The sequence below is a fragment of the Schistocerca nitens genome, chromosome 1, assembly GCF_023898315.1.
Source record: "Schistocerca nitens isolate TAMUIC-IGC-003100 chromosome 1, iqSchNite1.1, whole genome shotgun sequence".
In the NCBI taxonomy this organism is placed as follows: Eukaryota; Metazoa; Arthropoda; class Insecta; order Orthoptera; family Acrididae; genus Schistocerca; species Schistocerca nitens.
Window position 1 is genome coordinate 977,617,750 of NC_064614.1, and position 18,984 is coordinate 977,636,733.

Below are 18,984 nucleotides of genomic sequence, written 5' to 3' on the forward strand. Positions count from 1 at the left end.
CACCCAAAATATTTCTGGAACAATAACAGCTATTGGAAAACGACTTTCACCGCTATCAATGTAGGGCTGGGGCCCATGAATGTACACATTTGGAAACATTCTAAAACGAAAGCATATGTGTTTTTTAACACAAACTTATGTTTTTTTTAAATGGACCTCCTATATTTTTTCTTCAGAAATCCATAGCATGACAAAGCACATACACAATGGCGTTGATTGCATAGCAATATTCCCATTACATCCCGAGATATTAAGACGCGAAGTTGACGCTTGAAACACCCGACATGCGCTGCTAGCGCACGTCCTGAGGCTCAGGCGTGAACCCCATGCTGCCCGTAATCGCGATGTGATTGACATGCGTAATCACACTTCCATACTTAACAAGAGGTCCGAAACGAATAATACGGTCTGCAGCCATCCTGCATTAACGTCGTACATTCCAGCAGGTATTTATTCCATAGGCTAGGGGTGATGCGGTTCTGTAACATATCTGTGTACCGCAACGTTAGTCACAAAGTTAACTTCGCTTATCGTTAATCCGTTACTAAAAAGGTAATGCCGTTCAACGTTAAAACTTTACTTTACTGTAGATCTAGCGCAAGTGACAGTTAATCATTCACTCGCAATAGTAAAATTCATGTTGATGGTTTTAGTGAAACGAGCAAGTTGACTAAAAGTTTTACCGTTGTTTAGGTAAAAATGTTTTGATTTGGGAAGTTCAGGTAGGACATAGAAGATGAATGTAATCATATTTAACCAATTAGTTTTATTATCACATAATTATCAATGTTATGTTTATCTAATGCGTTAAATGATAAATTGTTGCAAACAAATGTTTCTCAACATCACTTGGTAAAATGGCCCTTTGTAGAAACTTCCACTGTGATACCAGCACTACATACTAAACATACCGTTCACATCTCATGCTCAAAGTGATGCCCATTGGCTTGCATACATAGGGTCACTCTGCGGATGAAGGTTGCCCTACTCCGTGCTACTTTTCCTCTTTGATGGCTGTTCAAGCATCAATAATGTGTTGCTTCATGTCCTCTGGTGTTGTTGGTTCATATTGGTAAACAGCATCCTTCACTGCTCCCCAAAGAAAATATTCCAGCGGTGTAAGGTCCGGAGATCGGGCAGGCCACCTAACTGGGCCACCTCGTCCAATCCACCTACCAGGGAACTTACGGTTCAGAAGTCGTCATGCTCTAAGGCGTTATGTGCAGGGCATCCGTCATGCTGATACCACATGACCATTCTCCGCTTCAGGGGTACGGTGTCCAAGAGAACAGGAAGATTGTGTCGTATAAATCTGGATTATTGTCTGCCATTTTGGATGCCATTTATAAAGAAAGGTCCGAGAATGGTATCTCCAATAATCCCACACCAAACATTAACTTTCCACGGACGTTGATGCTCTAACTGACGGAGCCATTTTGGATTGTCTGCGGACCAATAATGCACATTCCTCATATTGACAATTCCTTTGTTCGAGAATGATGCCTCGTCGGTAAAGAGAACATCTGCAAAAAAATTTGGATTAGTCAGAAGTTTTTGCTGAGGCCACCGACAAAATGTTACACTATTGCGGAAGTCATTTCCATGAATAACCTGGTGTAAATGAACATGGTAAGGATAAAATGTATGACGTTCAAGAATACGCTGTGCACTTGATTTCGACACACCAACTTCACGTTCAATTTGACGTGTGCTGATTTGAGGATTCACAGCTATGGTAGCGAGCACAGCAACTTCAGCACGTTCATCTGTGCGTGTTCTAGGACGATGTCGAGGTCTTGGATTTAAGCTTCCCGTTTCCCGAAGACGAGATGTGAGACGACCAAACATCCGGCGCGAAGGCGATGGCTTGTCAGGGAATCGTCTTCTGTACAGTCGTTCTGCCTGAACAGCATTTCGTCCACCTACAACAGGGTACAGTATAGGTATGTAGAGTAGGGTAGAAAACAGACATATTAACTTAATAATCATAATGTTCGCTAACAGTACTATCAACAAACAAGCAATCTCATAACGTATTTCCCGTCAACGTACGTTCTCCATAGATCAGCAGCATTTCTACCATATCTTCATGTGTGTACATTATACTGTACAGTATAAGTTCCACACACAACGTTTATTCACAATGTGTACTAACTCCGTGCCATCACTAGATTACTCTGATGCACGACTACACTGGCAAGCGGTGTACTGTACGCCAAAGCAACAACAAATGGGATGCTCGGAGGGTGGTGGAGTACAGGAGTTTGCATGGGTCGCAAATCATAAACAAGGCGAAGTGGTAACTGTGGCAGTAGTGGGAACTACGTTGGACACTTGACTAGGTAGAGCCAGGCCCTGCGCGACAGGCACAATGGGTCATATAACGCATTAGATAAACCTTATTTTGGGTGTGCAGGATAAATAAGACAACCTGACGGGTGTACACCGATCGGTACTGGTTCATATTGTGTACGTAGATACGTAAAACGTACAAAAGGGAAACCATTATGTGCTTATGAGAGTTGATGTCAGCAGACCGTATTATTCGTTTCGGACCTCTTGATAAGTATGGAAGTGTGATTACGCATGTCAATCACATCGCGATTACGGGCAGCATGGGGTTCACGCCTGAGCCTCAGGACGTGCGCTCGCAGCGCATGTCAGGTGTTCAAGCGTCAACTTCGCGTCTCAGTATCTCGGGATGTAATGGGAATATTGCTATGCAATCAACGCCATTGTGTATGTGCTTTGTCAGATTGCTGAAGAAAAAATATCGGAGGTCCATTTAAAAAAACATAAGTTTGTGTTAATAAACACATATGCTTTCATTTTAGAATGTTTCCAAATATGTACATTAATGGGCCCCAGCCCTACATTGATAGCGGTGAAAGTCGTTTTCCAATAGCTGTTACTGTTCCAGAGATATTTTGGGTGGACAAGATAGCTGGGACACCCGGTATACTAGATGCTCTACAGTTTTCATGAAACTCATGAACTTCATCAGCATAAGATTTATTTTAAATTTAATATACCAGACCAGAACGGAGCCGTATTCCCATCGTCAGTGGCTCCATACGGTGGTGTATTACGTTTGAAATAAAACCTAAACTGCCGAATTTGACAGTTCTGTCATCAGAAATTAAGTATATGACCTCCGTAAATCGTACAATCGTATGTCTCACAAATACACTCAACAATCTCCATGTTTCCCTTTAGTTTGCATTTCTTGTTTTCCGCTGCACTCATAAAAAATCATAACTTACATATTATACACATCCTCTTCCTAACACAACCTCTTCCCCGTGCAATGAAATCCGCCCCAATATTTACCCTCTAGCCACATCTATTGCACTCCCTAGTTTCCTCCACATCAAGCAAAAGTCGCCTACTTTTATAGAAAATCGACAGATTGGTAGTTAGTTCCGTAGTTGCTCGAACTTCGGCTCTGTAACATGAACTTCCCTTAACCACCATCTTCCAGTTAAGCAATTGCCCCTGAATGCCAAATAGTCTGTAGTTCCATGAGTGTTGATTGTAATTTTAGTCCTAGTTCCTAACAAGAGGGAAACGTGCAAGAGAAATCTGACTACTGAAATTCAGTGCGGTTGAACAGGGGTGCGACTTTACTAAACATATCCTAGCAAATTTATCTTACAGGACAAGTGAGATTGTACTTCACAGGAGAAGGGAAGACGTTTTTATATGGAGACTGTGCCGAAGTTTATCGAACTAAATACCTGCATGAAAGAACAAAAGATTTATTCACAGAGCGTATTCTCGAACTAGGTTTGACAAGGATCACATATAAAACCACCTTATGGTTCCTTACAAACTGAAATAAATTTAACACCCCTTCATTATTCTGGGTTGGTTTAGGACCATAACATGGACGCACAATTACTCATGAAAAACTTGGAGGGGCACGACTGAGAACTCAACTCAAATAATTTTGTGGCGCCAAACTTTTCCCCGAATCTCAAAATTTTCCGGCCGTACCTTAGCGTTCGAAATTCAAACCAAAGCGAACTTGTGTGGAGGTATGGGAGAGGTAATCGTCAGAGCCTTTGATATGAAAGTCTGTGCAATTAAAACTCCCCCAGCTTCTATGTAGGCGCAGCCAGTTTTGAAATATCAACCGCCGTCTCCAGCTTTCTGCTCCGAAGTTACACCACAAGAGTCGACTCGAACTTCCTCAGTTGCACGTGTTGGTAACTGCACTCACCATCATTCAACCCAGACGTGTTGGAGGACAGAGGTGACAGATGCATGGTGTGCTGAATGTCAGGTGTAATAGTAATGAAGTAAAACACATTCACTGTTGCCTCCCTGTCTGATCTTTCTCCCTGATATGGATAATATGAGTAAATGCAGGGAGAGAGACGATTATTTACATAACTTCCTGCAGCAAAACAACAGTAAAAGTTTCTCTGACGATCTTGGTAAAGTCGCCGGCCGAAGTGGCCGTGCGGTTAAAGGCGCTGCAGTCTGGAACCGCATGACCGCTACGGTCGCAGGTTCGAATCCTGCCTCGGGCATGGATGTTTGTGATGTCCTTAGGTTAGTTAGGTTTAACTAGTTCTAAGTTCTAGGGGACTCATGACCTCAGCAGTTGAGTCCCATAGTGCTCAGAGCCATTTGAACCATTTTTTTCTTGGTAAAGTCAATACCAAATAGCTGGATAGATGCATGGGTGTCGGGTTCGTGGTCGGTCTATATGATTACCGGTATCAACGTAGGGTCATAGAGGAGCCTGAAGACGATGTTGTGTAACACGGAAACTGGTTACTTATGAATAAAACCAGTAAATATAGCTGGTGGTGATAGAACTTACCACATACAGAATACAATAACTGTTGTCCTGTTATTCACAAGATGATGAATGTACGCGGATATTTGACTTCCTTTTTAATTTATAACGTGAGACAGTGATGATGTCAGCAGTGCGAGGCAGATTATTATTTTTAATTTAATCCAAATTCTAACACGAAAGTGTCAGTGTAAATTTTATGTAGCACGCCGGACGGTACGAAAAGAAGCAGGTTGTCTACATTGGCTTTAATAGTCACCTTGATGCCGTAGTCACTGGCGACATAGCATTGATGCGACGCGGATGGAGAAAGCAATTGACTGTGGCGTACCTAAGGAACTCTCTCAGTATCCGCGTAGCGTAATTTTTGAGAGATCAACTAAATACTATAAAGACCTTGCCTGGACTGGCATTTCCACTCCTTTCTTCTTAAGTGAGAGCCGTATGTCTTCTACATAGGCCACCTCACTCGAAATTTAGCACGTACTGTCACCTTCATTTATAGCAGAGACCATTTCGAAAGGACTCTATTTCTGTAAATATTGTCTGCATCAAAGTTCCACGTACTGTTCTCGACTAAAGCTCCGCAGGATGTTAATCTATAACGACGCTCACATATTTCCGAACAGTATATGCACTACCTGCTTGTTAGGTGGTTACAGCTGAAGCAATTTCAGATGTGGGAAAAATTAACATATTTGTTACTTCCTGGCAAATTAAAACTGTGTGCCTGACCAAGAGTCGAACTCTGAACCTTTGCCTTCGGTAGACTGCGCATAAGACAAGTCTCTGCAATATCATTTCTTCCGCGAAGTTTGGAAGGTAGGAGAAGCTGGCGGAAGTAAAGGTGTGAGGAAGGGTCGTGAATCGGGCTTGGGTAGCTCAGTTGGTAGAGCATTTGCCGGCGAAAGGCAAAAGCCTGGATGTCGAGTCTCGGGCCGGCACACAGTTTTAATCTGCCATAAATTTCATATCAGAGCACACTCCGCTGCAGTATGAAAATATCATTTTAGAGTTAACTGATATCTTTATTAAAGATTTTAATTAAAAACAGTAATGATCGCATAATATAATACATATTTATTTGAAAGAGTGACCAGTTTCGATCAGTGAGAGATCATCTTCACAGCAGTTACACCATGATTGGCGCCACAAAAGGATTTGAGTTTGTAAACGTAAAAATATGTATATCATGGTATCCCGCAACATGAGTCGCTCTGAGAGGGTGTAAAGATCAACTGCCCTGCAATGGTTGATCTTTACATCTTCCCAGAGAGATTCCTGCCCATGTCACCGTCACCGACAGTATTAATGGAGTAATTGGTTTGAAGATGATCTCACACGTATCGAAGCCGGTCACCTTTTAAAACAAACATAAATTATTTTATGGCGTCAAGACCGTTTATAACTAAATTTTAGTAGCAGTTCTCTACCGTTGCTGTTTCCATGAACAATGCTTGAAATACGATTTTTTTATGAATTTTGGGAAGAACACTCGCTGGTATCTGTACTCTTTCTGAGCGCAGTACCTTCCACGTGAACTCTGGCGTCATTTATGATATCTAAAGGTTGCGATCGACCACGTAAGAGCCACTTCACTGATGTTTCCAAATGGCTACTGGCACGTTGATGGCGCAAGTCGTCGTTCGTTAGATAATTAGGCATCCCGCCATCATCGGGTAAAAGAGAGGAGTGCTCATTTGACTGCAGTATTTACAGCTCCGAGCTCTTCTGCTGAATTAAGTGCTCTCTTTCTATTCCATCAGACCACACAAATCGTTGCGAAGAAAAAGAGATCCACTTATAATGAAAAAGTCTCCCTCCCTCCTGCCCGCTCACCCCCCCTCCCCATCTCTCAAAAAAAAGAAGCTTCGAGGCATTTTAAGTTTTATGTACCGAGGAGAGGCACGCAGAGAAGATGAGGGAGGCGGACGGACGGGGGAAAGCTTTTATTGGCTGAATCTATAATTAAATATCACTTGGCCAAGGCGTGGAGCTGGTGGTAGCGGTGGCGGCGAGAGTCGCCAGCAAGACGCGGAATTGCTTCCGCAGGCGGCTCAGGGCGGCCTGATTGTGGCAGCCCTTTGATCTCCACGGAGCCGCCTGCGAGCGCAATCAAAGATGCCGCTCTGGCGGGTAAGCCGAAGATGCACAAAGTGGATGGCGCCGGGCTGGCGGGCTGGCTGGCTGGCTGGCTGGCTGGCTGCCTGGCTCGTTGGGTGGATGAATGAATGGATGGATGGATGGACAGGCGGTTGCATGGTGAGCCGTCGATCCTCCCGCCACCTCGGTCGGGCGGCGCAGGCGCCTCGTAAAGCTCCTGTCTGTGGCGGCGGCTGGCAACAGTGAGGAGAAGAGCGATAAAAGGGTCGCTTTAGCAGCGCTGCAGAAGAGAAGCTTATATTCAAGTACGCGATCAATGACGGAAATCGAATTGCACCATGAACACCTTGAACCGAACGCTTTAAAACTGATACGCCATTGTTTACGTGCCTGTGATAAATGTTGAAAAACATTTCATCCTTTTATGACCTTATTTTGAGCACAAAACAGAACAATTCCTACAGAAAAAAAACGATTATGTTGGCTGTAGGGAACTTACCTACATCTTTATATAGGGTGGAGAAAATTGTGTCACGAAATTTTAACCCTGGATACCTGATGCCTGTAGGAACCAAAATCACTAATGTTGTGTAGGTCGACTACTCCCCATTTTTAACCTACAGAAACTTGGCACCGCATGCTCCAATTGCCCGTGGGATTGCCCTCTTGCCGTTCGTCGGTTGATGGGGAGCGCTTTGGTTGTCCGTTCCCACATACATCGCTATCTCCAGCAGGCAGAGCATTCGCGGTCATGTCTTGTCCAGAGCATCCGGCAACATCGCAATCCCACGGCCAACCGGAGAGCGTGGCGCCAACTTTCCATTGTTTAAAAATGGTGCGATGTCGACCTACACAAAATCAGTAATTTTGGTTCCTGCTGACATCAGCTATCCAGGGTTAAAATTTCGTGACAACTTTTCTCCACCCTGTATACATTTACAATTCACTATTAGTTGCCTGGCCTAGGGTTCATCGAACCACCTTCAAGTTATCTCTGTACTGTTCTATTCTCCATCTGCGGGCGAGAAAAACTAACGCTTAAATCATTTTTGAGAGGTCTGATTTCTGTTATTTTATTATGATGATCATTCCTCACTGTGCCGGCCAGTGTGGCCGACCGGTTCTAGACGCTTCAGCCTGGAACCGCGTGACCGCTACGGTCGCAGGTTATAATCCTGCCTCAGGCATGGATGTGTTGATGTCCTTAGGGTAGTTAGGTTTAAGTAGTTCTAAGTTCTAGGGGACTGATGACCTCAGATGTTAAGTCCCATAGTGCTCAGAGCCATTTGAATTCCTCTCTGCGTAGATGGAGACCAACTAAATATTTTCACACTCTGAGGAGAAAGGTGGTGAACTTTTTCCATGTCCTCCGTCGAAGCTGTCTGATGAGGATCCCACATCCCACAGCAATACTCCAGAAGAGGACGTACAAGCGGAGTGTAAGCAGTCATTGTATTATACCTGTTGTATTTTCTGTGTTCTGCCAATAAATCGTAGTCTTTGGTGTGTTTTATCCACAACAGCATCTATGTGATCGTGGCAACGCAAGTTATTCGTGACTATAGTTCCTAAGTCTTTAGTTATGTTTACACCCTTTAGATTTGTGTGATTTATCGTGTAACTGAAATTTTGCGGATTCCTTTTGACACTTTTGTACTGGGTGATTACAATTAAACTTCCAAAACGCTCTAGAAATAACACCAATGGTCACAATCACGTCAGATTCCAACAAAATATTATCGGAGAAGGGGTAAAACGTATGGCATAAGAAAAAAGTAGAATGAAAATTGATCAAAAGATGGTGATGTATGTCTCAGAATAAGTAAATGAAAACACTTGTCATGCGCACGACCCATTGACGTTGGTGTAAACACACTGGGCACACGGCTTTTCCTCCTTTAGCGTCTGCGACGTTCGACGTGACTTCTCAATGCAGAATCGCACTCTGCTTGTTAAGCTGTATCACAAGAATGATGGCTATGCACACGTCGCCCTGCACAAGTTCCTGGTAGAGGGAGGAAACGAACTGATTCGATGTCAGTGGAAGCAGTGGCCACAGCAGTGCAGGAGGAGACGAATAGTGGTGTGCAAACATGTAGTGCACGGAGAATTGCCGAAATATTGGACATATCCGTGAGCACGGTGCTTAAAATCCTACGAAACATCTTTCTTTGCCATCCATTCAAAATTATCCATGTGCACGAATTGCTTCCTGGTGACCTGCCAGCAAGAGAGACCTTTAGTTTAGAATTTCTTGCTTGCATGGAAGGGAACAACGATTGGACGTGGGAAGATTTCGTGGACTGACGAAGCCACTTGCATCTGACAGGATATGTCAATACACAGAATTGTAGAATATGCGCAATGTAAAATCCATACGAAAATCAACCAGTACCACTTCATCCTGAAAAGATAACTGTGTGGTGCGGTTTTACGGCATCGTTTATCACAGAGCCATATTTTTTCGAAATGACAAGTGCTTCCAGTCCTATTACCTGTACTGTCACTGGTAAGCGCTATGAGTGTCTTCTTCGCAACCACATCATTCCAGCTCTCCAACAGAGTGGACGTGTGGAGATGGCGCACCTCCACACATTGCAAATCCAGTTAAACAGCTGCTGAAGCGCCGTTTCGGAAATACTAGAATTATCAGCAGCCATTTCCCCACAGGCCAACGGCCTTGCCGCAGTGGTTACACCGGTTCACGTCAGATCACCGAAGTTAAGTGCTGTCGGGCTGGGCTAGCACTTGGATGGGTGACCATCCGGTCTGCCGAGCGCTGCTGGCTAGTGGGGTGCACTCAGCCCTTGTGAGGCAAACTAAGGTGCTACTTGATTGAGAAGTAGCGGCTCCGGTCTCGGAACCTGACATATGGCCGGGAGAGCGGTGTGCTGACCACATGCCCCTCCATATCCGCATCCAGTGACGCCTGTTGATGAGAATGACACGGCGGCCGGTCGGTACCTTTGAGCCTTCATGGCCTGTTCGGGAGGAGTTTTTTTATTTCCCTACAGCGTGGCCGTGCCGACCATGAGGCTATCTGAAAGATGTTGTCTTCCGTGTTCCGATTGCAAACAGCTGCATTGCGCAACACATTCTGAACTTGGACCCATCCGATGTGATTTGATCTCGCCATGGTGGATGGGTTTACGTAATTAACAGTATCACACCTGTATACCTCAGCACACTGAGCAGTATAGCTTGTTTAACATCAAACGTACACCTTAGGCATTGTTGTATGATTCATTTATCATTTGTAGTCGACCACTATTAAATTATAATGCTTAAAGCGCCATCTATTACTACATTTTGTAACTATTTATTTTTCTTCTGCTGTACGTTTTCCCCCTTCTCTGAAAATATTCCGCTGCAATTTGACGTCACTCTGACCAGTGGTGTTACGTCTACAGAGGTTTGAAAGTTTAATTATATTCACCCTGTAGATGACTTCGTATTTCTCATTATTTAGAGTCAATTGCCACTTTTCCCCATCATGCAGATATCCTGTCTAAACCGTTGTGCAAACAGTTGTGATTATCTGATCATTTTATAAGACGCTAAATGTCAGAACCAACTGTGATTCTCGGGTGTTGGATCCCCTCGATACCAAGTGAGAAGTTTACATTGCCTGGGCTACATCCAGGGTGGAATCAGCGCATTTGGAAGAGACCCCTGCCCCTGCTGCTGCTACCGCCACCGCCGCCGCCAGCTGTCCGTCCGTCTGTCGGCCCGTCCGTCAGCCGCCACCGAAACCGCCGCCGCCGTCCGGTGCTCGCCACCACCGCCGCCGCCGCCACCGCCACCCCCTAGCTGAGAATATTCGGTAACCCATTTGGCCATCGTCGTCCAGCCGCTGCCCGGAGGGATTCACCGGACTGCTTGTCGGAAGGGCTGCCGCCCCATCCTGATCAGGTCCGCTGCTGCCCCCCTCCCCCTCTCAGCTGAGGGCTTCCTCGTCGCAGCCGCGGCTGCTGCTGCCACCATCACAGTCCTTCGCTTCCGCCACTGTCCCCGCTGCCGCCGCCGTTTCTCGTCTCTACCGACGTCGCCGTCGCTGTCACCACCTTTACCCACCACTTCCACACCACCACCATGTCCCACCCTACCACCTCCATAATTTTCACCTCCCCCTCAGCTGCTCCAGTCACCATTACATGGAGCTCATCTGCAGGCCCCATCCCCGTCCTCCATTCCCTCACCCCTGTCAACACCACTCCTGGACCGTTCTTGGCAGTCGCTTCCCCCAACTCTCTGTCACCCTTAGCTGTAGCCCCATCGGCATCTTCAGATTTCCCTCCACTCACTGCACCACCTATGACAGGCTCCCAGACAGCGCGGATTTCCGCCTGCAATGCCACAGTCTCTGCTGCACCCACACTCCCACCCATGCATCACTCGCCCCTCAGGGAGGACCTGCCCTAACCACCTCCCCTTGCAACTCATCCCCCAGCCTCCTTCCTACCCTGTCGTGTCCAAGAACCCTACTAAATGCCCTAATGTTGACCCTGCCCCCACCCTTTCCACAAAGAAAGCCCCTGATCCCCGCAACCCAACCATCAGTATGGATGCGATCCCAGCTCTCACCCATCCAACCCCTTCCACCCACATCTTTGTTCTCCCCACTCCTGACCCTCAATTCCTCGACACCTGCATCCTCACCCAGCTATTTGTATATTCTTCTCCAATGCACCCATCTCCCTCCTCATTCCTTCAAAGGACTCAGTCCTCAATAAATTCCCCAATACTTCCTCCCAGACCAATCTCCTATCGAAAATCCCACATATCTAACTTGGCTAATGAGCCACCCTTACCCCCTACCACACCCTATCCTCTCCTCAAAAGTCTCAACCCCCCCCACCTGACGTCCACCGACCTTGACTGCTGTGATCACAAAACTTCACCGCATCATCACGAAGCCTGAGGTGTTTGGCAGAACTAAATTCATATCCCGACATTGAAATCCGCTCAGGCAGTCGCATCTTTGATGATGCCAGGCCTCCAATACATCCACCGTCTTCAATACCCCCACAACTGCTTCACCTTGACCCTCTCACCAGATGAATCTTCCATACTATGGCGTGACAACATTACAGTATGCTTTACCATAACATTCGCTCCCTGCCCACTGACAAACTCCTCCTTCCTCCACACCCTCAATCGACACCACATGGATTCCTTCATCTTAAATGAGACCTTTCTCCAACCCCATATCTCTGTCTCCACAGCCCCTTACAACCTCCACTGCACCAATAACCCCTACCCACTGGTGCATGGTGGGATTGCTCTTAGCCAACTCAAACATCTCATTGTTCAGCCCAAACCTCTCCTCTGTTCATCTCACCCTCAGCCTCTTCTTCCCCAGCCTTACGAACACATGTGCCTCCATCTACTCTTGTACCCCCAAACCATACGATTTCCTGGCCTCCATTGACCACACCTGCTCCACCTATGTGATTGTGACAGACCTCAATATCCACAGCCATGTTCCTGCCAAACTCCAACAGTGGCATCAGGCTATCGCCACCCTCCACAGAGACCTGGTTCCCCTCCCCCTACACACCTGATCTGAATCCAATACCACTCCTGTCATGATCCTAGCCTCTCCCAACCTGCTTGGGTCCATCACCACAGAAGTCCTTGACCTAATCGGCAGTGACCATGCCCCCATCCTCCTCACTCTCTCTGATAGTCGCCATCCCTGACCTGTTCCTTGCCCTGACATTCCTCCTAAACTTGTCGATGGTTACTCATGTGCCAACTGGGATTCCTACTGGGACTCCATAAACACCCAGGTTGAACAATACGACCCTACCCTCCAGTCTCCCGAGGCATCTCCTGAACCACTGGCTTTCTCCGCTAGACCTTGTTGGACACCATAGCCCCCATCCCAGCCCTGCCCCCACAGTCTGTCCTTTTCCTTAGTGAATCCCATCAGCTCTACTCATCCTTCCTCTCCCCTCATGACCAGGACACACTCACCTGCCACTGGCAATTACAATGACACATCCGCAATATGCTTACTGTGAAGATATGCCATGCCTGCCGACAGACATGCAAACAACTCAACAGTATGCTCCCAATTATCTCTTATAAAATATTGGTCTGATTTCCACTGCCTTACTGAGAACTGCCCTACCATGCAGTACTCTCCATTCTTGACCAGTGTCCCTTTCCTGACAACCTCAGTAAGGCGAATCTCTTTGCTTCCCACCTATCCGATGTCTTTTCCGCTCCAGGTGATCCCAGTTTGATTATTCCCTCTTCCCTGACATCATCAAATGTACACATACCTTCGCTCCTCGCCTTGCTCCTAGTTTCCAGTACTTGGGCCACACATCACCATCAGAACCTAACACTCACATCACTACACAGGACATCAGCAACACCACCCCTGGCCATGACTGTGTTACGTACTGCCATCTCAAACACTGCCCTCCCTCCATGCTTATAGTCCTTGCCACTGTCTACAATGTAATCCTTGCCACCAGCTTCTACCCTCACCTGTGGAAAACCTCCCATATCTTGATGTTCTCCAAACCCAACAAGCCTCCATCAGGTGCCTCTTCCTAGCACCCTATATGTCTCACCTCAGTGTTCAGCAAGCTCTTGGAATCCATCCTTACCCAGTGCATCCATCACCAACACCACCTCCTCCAGGACACGCAATGTGGCTTCTGACCTTCTTTCTCTGCCGATGACCAACTCCTACACCTTACTCATCTCCACTCCCTCCAGCTTAACTCCTGTCACTCTGCCATTTCTGTCTTCCTAGACCTCGAAAGGCATCCCAGTCTCCTGTTTAGACTCCAGACCTATGGCCTTCCTGTCAACTATGTCCATGTGATTGCCACCTTCCTCTCCTGGCGCCCCTCCTTCATTACCATCCATAACGCCGATTCCCACACTTTCTACCCCTCAATGGGTGTGCCCCAGGGCTCTGTACACAGCAGATATGCCCCAACTGCCCCTCCCTCCAGTCCACCTCACGCACTATGCTGATGACACTGCCTCCCCTGCCCTTGCTCCTACCATTCAATGGTCCCAACGCTTTCTCCAGAATCACCTTGACCTTTTTGCCACATGATGTAACCAGTGGCTAATCAAAATCAATCCTTTTATGACCAAGACAATCATCACAGGTCATATCACTCACTCCTTCTGGCTTCTTGATTTTTCCCTTACCATCTGCGTCCATCCTGTCTACCTCTCCCTCACCCTCACCTACTTTGGACTCATCTTGGACTCACCATTGGCCGTCACCTCAACTGGATCCCTCATCCAATCCAAAGCCCATAACGACTTCTGTCTCCTTAAATTCCTCTCTGGCCAAACATGGGGTTGAACTCCTCTACCACCATCCTCACCTACAAATCCTTACTGTGTCCCATCTTATGCCAGTCCTTCCTGGATTTTTGCCCCTCCCATTCTATAAGTCCCTCCAGATCCTTGAGCACCATGCACTCCACCTTGCCTTCCGTATATGCCTCCTGTCCACCAGGCAGAGCCTTTATGACCTGATTCCTTTCCCCCATCAGCTCCTTTTCCTTGAACATATCTGCGTCCTCTACATCTCCTGCTGACTTGATCCCCCCATCCCCTGGTTGCTCCTCTCCTCTCCAACCCCCACCTGCTGCTGCACCTTTACTGTTGTGTTCCACCTACCCTCCACCTCTACTTTCCAAAGGCGGCTTCCATCAAGTACCCCTCCCAGATGATGCCCTCTGTCTCTCCATTTATCCTTCCTATCAGCTCTGATCCTCACCTCCCCCTCCCTCTCTCTGTCCTTTTCCCAGGCTCCCTCTCCTCCCCCTTGCATCATCTTTTTCCCCACCTACTCTCTTTATGACTCCATTCTCTCACCCAAGACCTTTTGCTTTCCACACCTCTGCCTTCACCACTCCTACCTGCATCCGCCCTCCCCCTCCCCTTTTATGTGTCCTCTCCCTACATCGATTACTCCCCTTTTCTTTTCCTCTCCCCCTTTTCTCCCCCCTCATCGGTCTGGGCCCTCTGCCGTCGTGTCTCCTCTACAGTGCAAGTTTAAGTGAGTGTTTGGTGTTGTGAGTCCCCTTTCAGTGTTGCGAACAGACACCATACTGTCGCTATGTGTGTTTTGTTAACTCCTGTGAACAGAAACCTGACTGTCGCCATGTTTTTTAACTGTGCCTGTCTAATTACTAAGTGCTGTAATCGGCATCATTAACCCTTTGTTTTTTTCTATTTTCGCTTCGCAACTTTTCGCTATCTTCCAGTTTTAACCAGTCACCGTTTTGTCACCTGTTTATTGTTTTGTTGTCTCCTCATATGTTTTTAACACCTGTAGGCTACAGAGCGGCATATTACGCTGCTGCCAGATAAAGAAAAGAAAAGAAAAAGCATCATCTGTATACAATCTAAGAGTGCTATTCAGATTGTCTCCAAAACCGTTCCGCACTGCTGCTACGGTCGCAGGTTCTAATCCTGCCTCGTGCATGGATGTGTGTGATGTCTTTAGGTTAGTTAGGTGTAAGTAGTCCAGAGCCTAGGGGACTGATGATCCCAAATGTTAAGTCCCATAGTGCTTAGAGCCATTTTGAACCAAAACCGTTTATATAGATCAGGAAGAGCATTGGACCTAACACTTCTTGGGGACCGATAGATATTGCTTCTGTTTTACTCGATTATTTTCCGTCAATTACTACGAACTGTGATCTTTCTGACAGAAAATCACGAATCCAGTCACACAACTAAGACGATATTCTATAATTACACAGTTTAATTAGAGGTCGCTTTTGTGTCAAGGTTTGAAAAGCTTTATAAAGAAATGGAAACAATTTGACATCCCCTGTTAATAGGACTCATTATTTCGTGACAATAAAGAGCTAGCTGTGTTTCACAAGAACGATATTTTCCAAATCCGCGTTGGCTGTTTGTCAATAAATCGTGTTTTTCGAGATAAATCATCATGTTCTAGCACAGTATATTCCAGAATCCAACAGCAAATCAACGTCAGCGATATGCGTTTGTAATTTAGTGATTAATGCCAATTCATTCCTTGTGCAACTACTTAGTTGGTTTCAACTAGCGGTCGCTTGTGTGTGATTACTAGATATGGCACTACTGTATTAGCATACTCTGAAACGAACTTGACTGGTATACAATCAGTACTGAAGGCCTTGCCTTTATTAAGTGACTTAAGCTATTTTGCTACCCCGAGAATATCTGCTTCTAAGTTATTCGTGTTGGTAGTCGTTTTTGGATCGAATTCTCGAATATTTTCTTCGTCTTCTTTGGTGAAGAAATTTCGGAAAACCATATTGAGCAACTGTCCTTTAATGACTCTGTCATCAGTAACATCATCGTTATTATCGTGCAGTGAAGGTATTGATAGCATCTTTCCGCTGGTGTAATTTACATATAACCAGAAACTCTTTGCATTTTCTGCTAGATTTCGTAGCAGAGTTTCGTTGTGAAAAATATTAAAAGCATCTCGCAATGAAGTTCGCTACATTTCGAGCTTCTGAAAAACATCGCTATTATTGAGGGTTTTGCTTTCTTTTAAATTTGGCAGGCTTTTTTCGCTGTTTCTGCAAGCAGTCTGATTTGTTTAGTATACCATAGGGGATCAGTACCATCACCTATTGATGTATTTGGCATATGTCTCGCAATAGCCGTCGATGCTATTTCTTTGAGTTTAAACCACATCTGGTCTACGCTTATATAATCAGATTGGAAGGAGTGGAGACTCTCTGTTAGGAATACCTCAAGCGAACTTTTATTTGCTTTCTTAAAGAGAGGTATTTTGCGCCTATTTTCGGTTGGTTTGGATGTTATGGAATTCAGTCTCGCTACAATAACTTTGTGGTCACTAGCCCCATAATCGTCATGATGCTCCCTATTTGTTCAGGATTATTTGTTACTAACAAGGGAACCTCCCCATCGCACCCCCGTCAGATTTAGTTATAAGTTGGCACAGTGGATAGGCCATGAAAAACTGAATCCAGATCAATCGAGAAAACAGGAAGAAGTTGTGTGGAACTATGAAAAAATGAGCAAAACATACAACTGAGTCGTCAATGCGCAACATAGGCAACATCAAGGACAATGTGAGCTCTAGAGCGCCGTGGTCCCGTGGTTAGCGTGAGCAGCTGCGCAACGAGAGGTCCTTGGTTCAAGTCGTCCATCGACTGAAAAGTTTAACTTCTTTATTTTCAGACAATTATTGTCCGTCCGTCCGATGCTAGGTAACTGCGCCGTAGTATGGGGACGCCACACCTAAACAAACAACGAAACACACGTCAGTCGACTACAACGCACGGAAGAGAGAGTATTCCTGCTAACGAGGCTCCCTGGCTGGCAGTTGACTGTTCACTACTTTGGACGAGAGTGCATTAAATACGTGAGATGTATTCCGTGGGCAATATGATTCCAGCAAATATAGCTCGCGACTTCAATAACAATCGCACGGTTTTGCGGTGCGGTCGCAAAACACAGGCGCTAAACTTATTACAGTGAACAGAGACGTCAGTGAACGAACGGACAGATCTTAACTTTGCGAAAATAAAGAAAGTAAAATTTTCACTCGATGGAAGACTTGAACCAAGGACTTCTATTTCCACAGCGGCTCACGCTAGCCACGGGACCACGGCGCTCTTATGCTCACGTTGTCCTTGATGTTGCTTATCTTCTACTTGGACTACTCAGTTTGTATATTTTGCTTACTTTTTTCATAGTTCCACACAAATTCTTCTTGTTTTCTCGATTGATCTGTGTTCAGTTTTTCAAGGCCTATCCACTGTGCCCACTTATAACTAAATCTGAGGGAGGTGCGATGGGGAGGTTCCCTTGTAAGAGATCAAGTATGTTTTCGCAATCATTTCCACTTCCATACTGCAGTCCCTGTGTTATTCGAAATTAGAATGCAATTTCGTTCACGACATATGGAAGTTTGGGTCTAATAGTAAGTCGCGATATGCCGAAAATCCAGGTTTGAGTCCCTGTCGGGACAAATTTTCAGTGTCGTCATTCCATTATGCAGCTGCCGACTGCCCATATTCGTAACTGCGAATACATTTTGTGCATTTACACTTCGAATGGGCTCCTGAACTAAGTGTGTTCTGAGAACGCATTCAGAATGGTTTTGGACGATGTTTAAGGTCTATCTCCGACTTTAAACACATATTTTCGCCAACATATGGAGGTTAAGTTGATGCCATAACCAATTATAACTGTATGAGAGGGGGGTGGGGGTACCTCTTTGAATGATACTCAAAATGCTTTTTTTTTCTTTTTTGAACTGTTCGGCTACTGTACCATGTGAGCCGGGGGGGTAAAAGGAACCAATTATTAATTTATTTTTGCTGTCAAATGAAATCTCGCCCATATTAACTCGCAGAAACTATGTACTTTGATTTCACTACAAGGTAAACTACGTCTCACAGCAATAAACACTCCACCACCAGTTGTATTCAGTCTATCTTTCTGATCACGATTACGTCCTTTGTAAAAATTTCGGGTACACTTATTTTCTGCTTTAGCCAGCTTACCATACTTATATCTTGTCAGGTGGAGATCGCAAAACAGCGTGCCCCGAGGACGTCCATGAGCTGCTTACCGCCATTTTTCTGACTTAGAGAAATGTCAAACCACTGGCATGAGGTATTGGGAACATCATACCGTCATATCGCACAGAGAGTAGACTATTGTCCAATGAGTTCTGAGACGGACTCAGAACAACAGTGTGGAAGGAACAGCAGGCACAGTTCCTTTCAGAAGAACTACACATAGGATTGTTCGATTGACACTGACGAAAAGAGGGAAGACAACAGCGGAAATCTGCGCAGAGGGTACAGTCGGGGTGCCATCAGAAACTGTTGGGAACAGACGACTGGAAAGTGGGTTGATATTTCAAATTGCTTTATGTCGTTTTTGTTGGTTCCAATGGTTCAAATGGCTCTGAGCACTATGGGACTTAACTGCTGAGGTCATCAGTCCCCTAGAACTTAGAACTACTTAAACCTAGCTAACCTAAGGACATCACACACATCCATGCCCCAGGCAGGATTCGAACCTGCGACCGTAGCGGTCACGCAGTT

General features: G+C 45.7%; 1 pseudogene; it reads left to right on the plus strand.

The window, feature by feature from the left end:
* The first annotated feature begins 9,580 nt into the window (after positions 1–9,580).
* On the plus strand, positions 9,581–9,698 carry LOC126203099 (5S ribosomal RNA; annotated as a pseudogene).
* Positions 9,699–18,984: the final 9,286 nt, after the last annotated feature.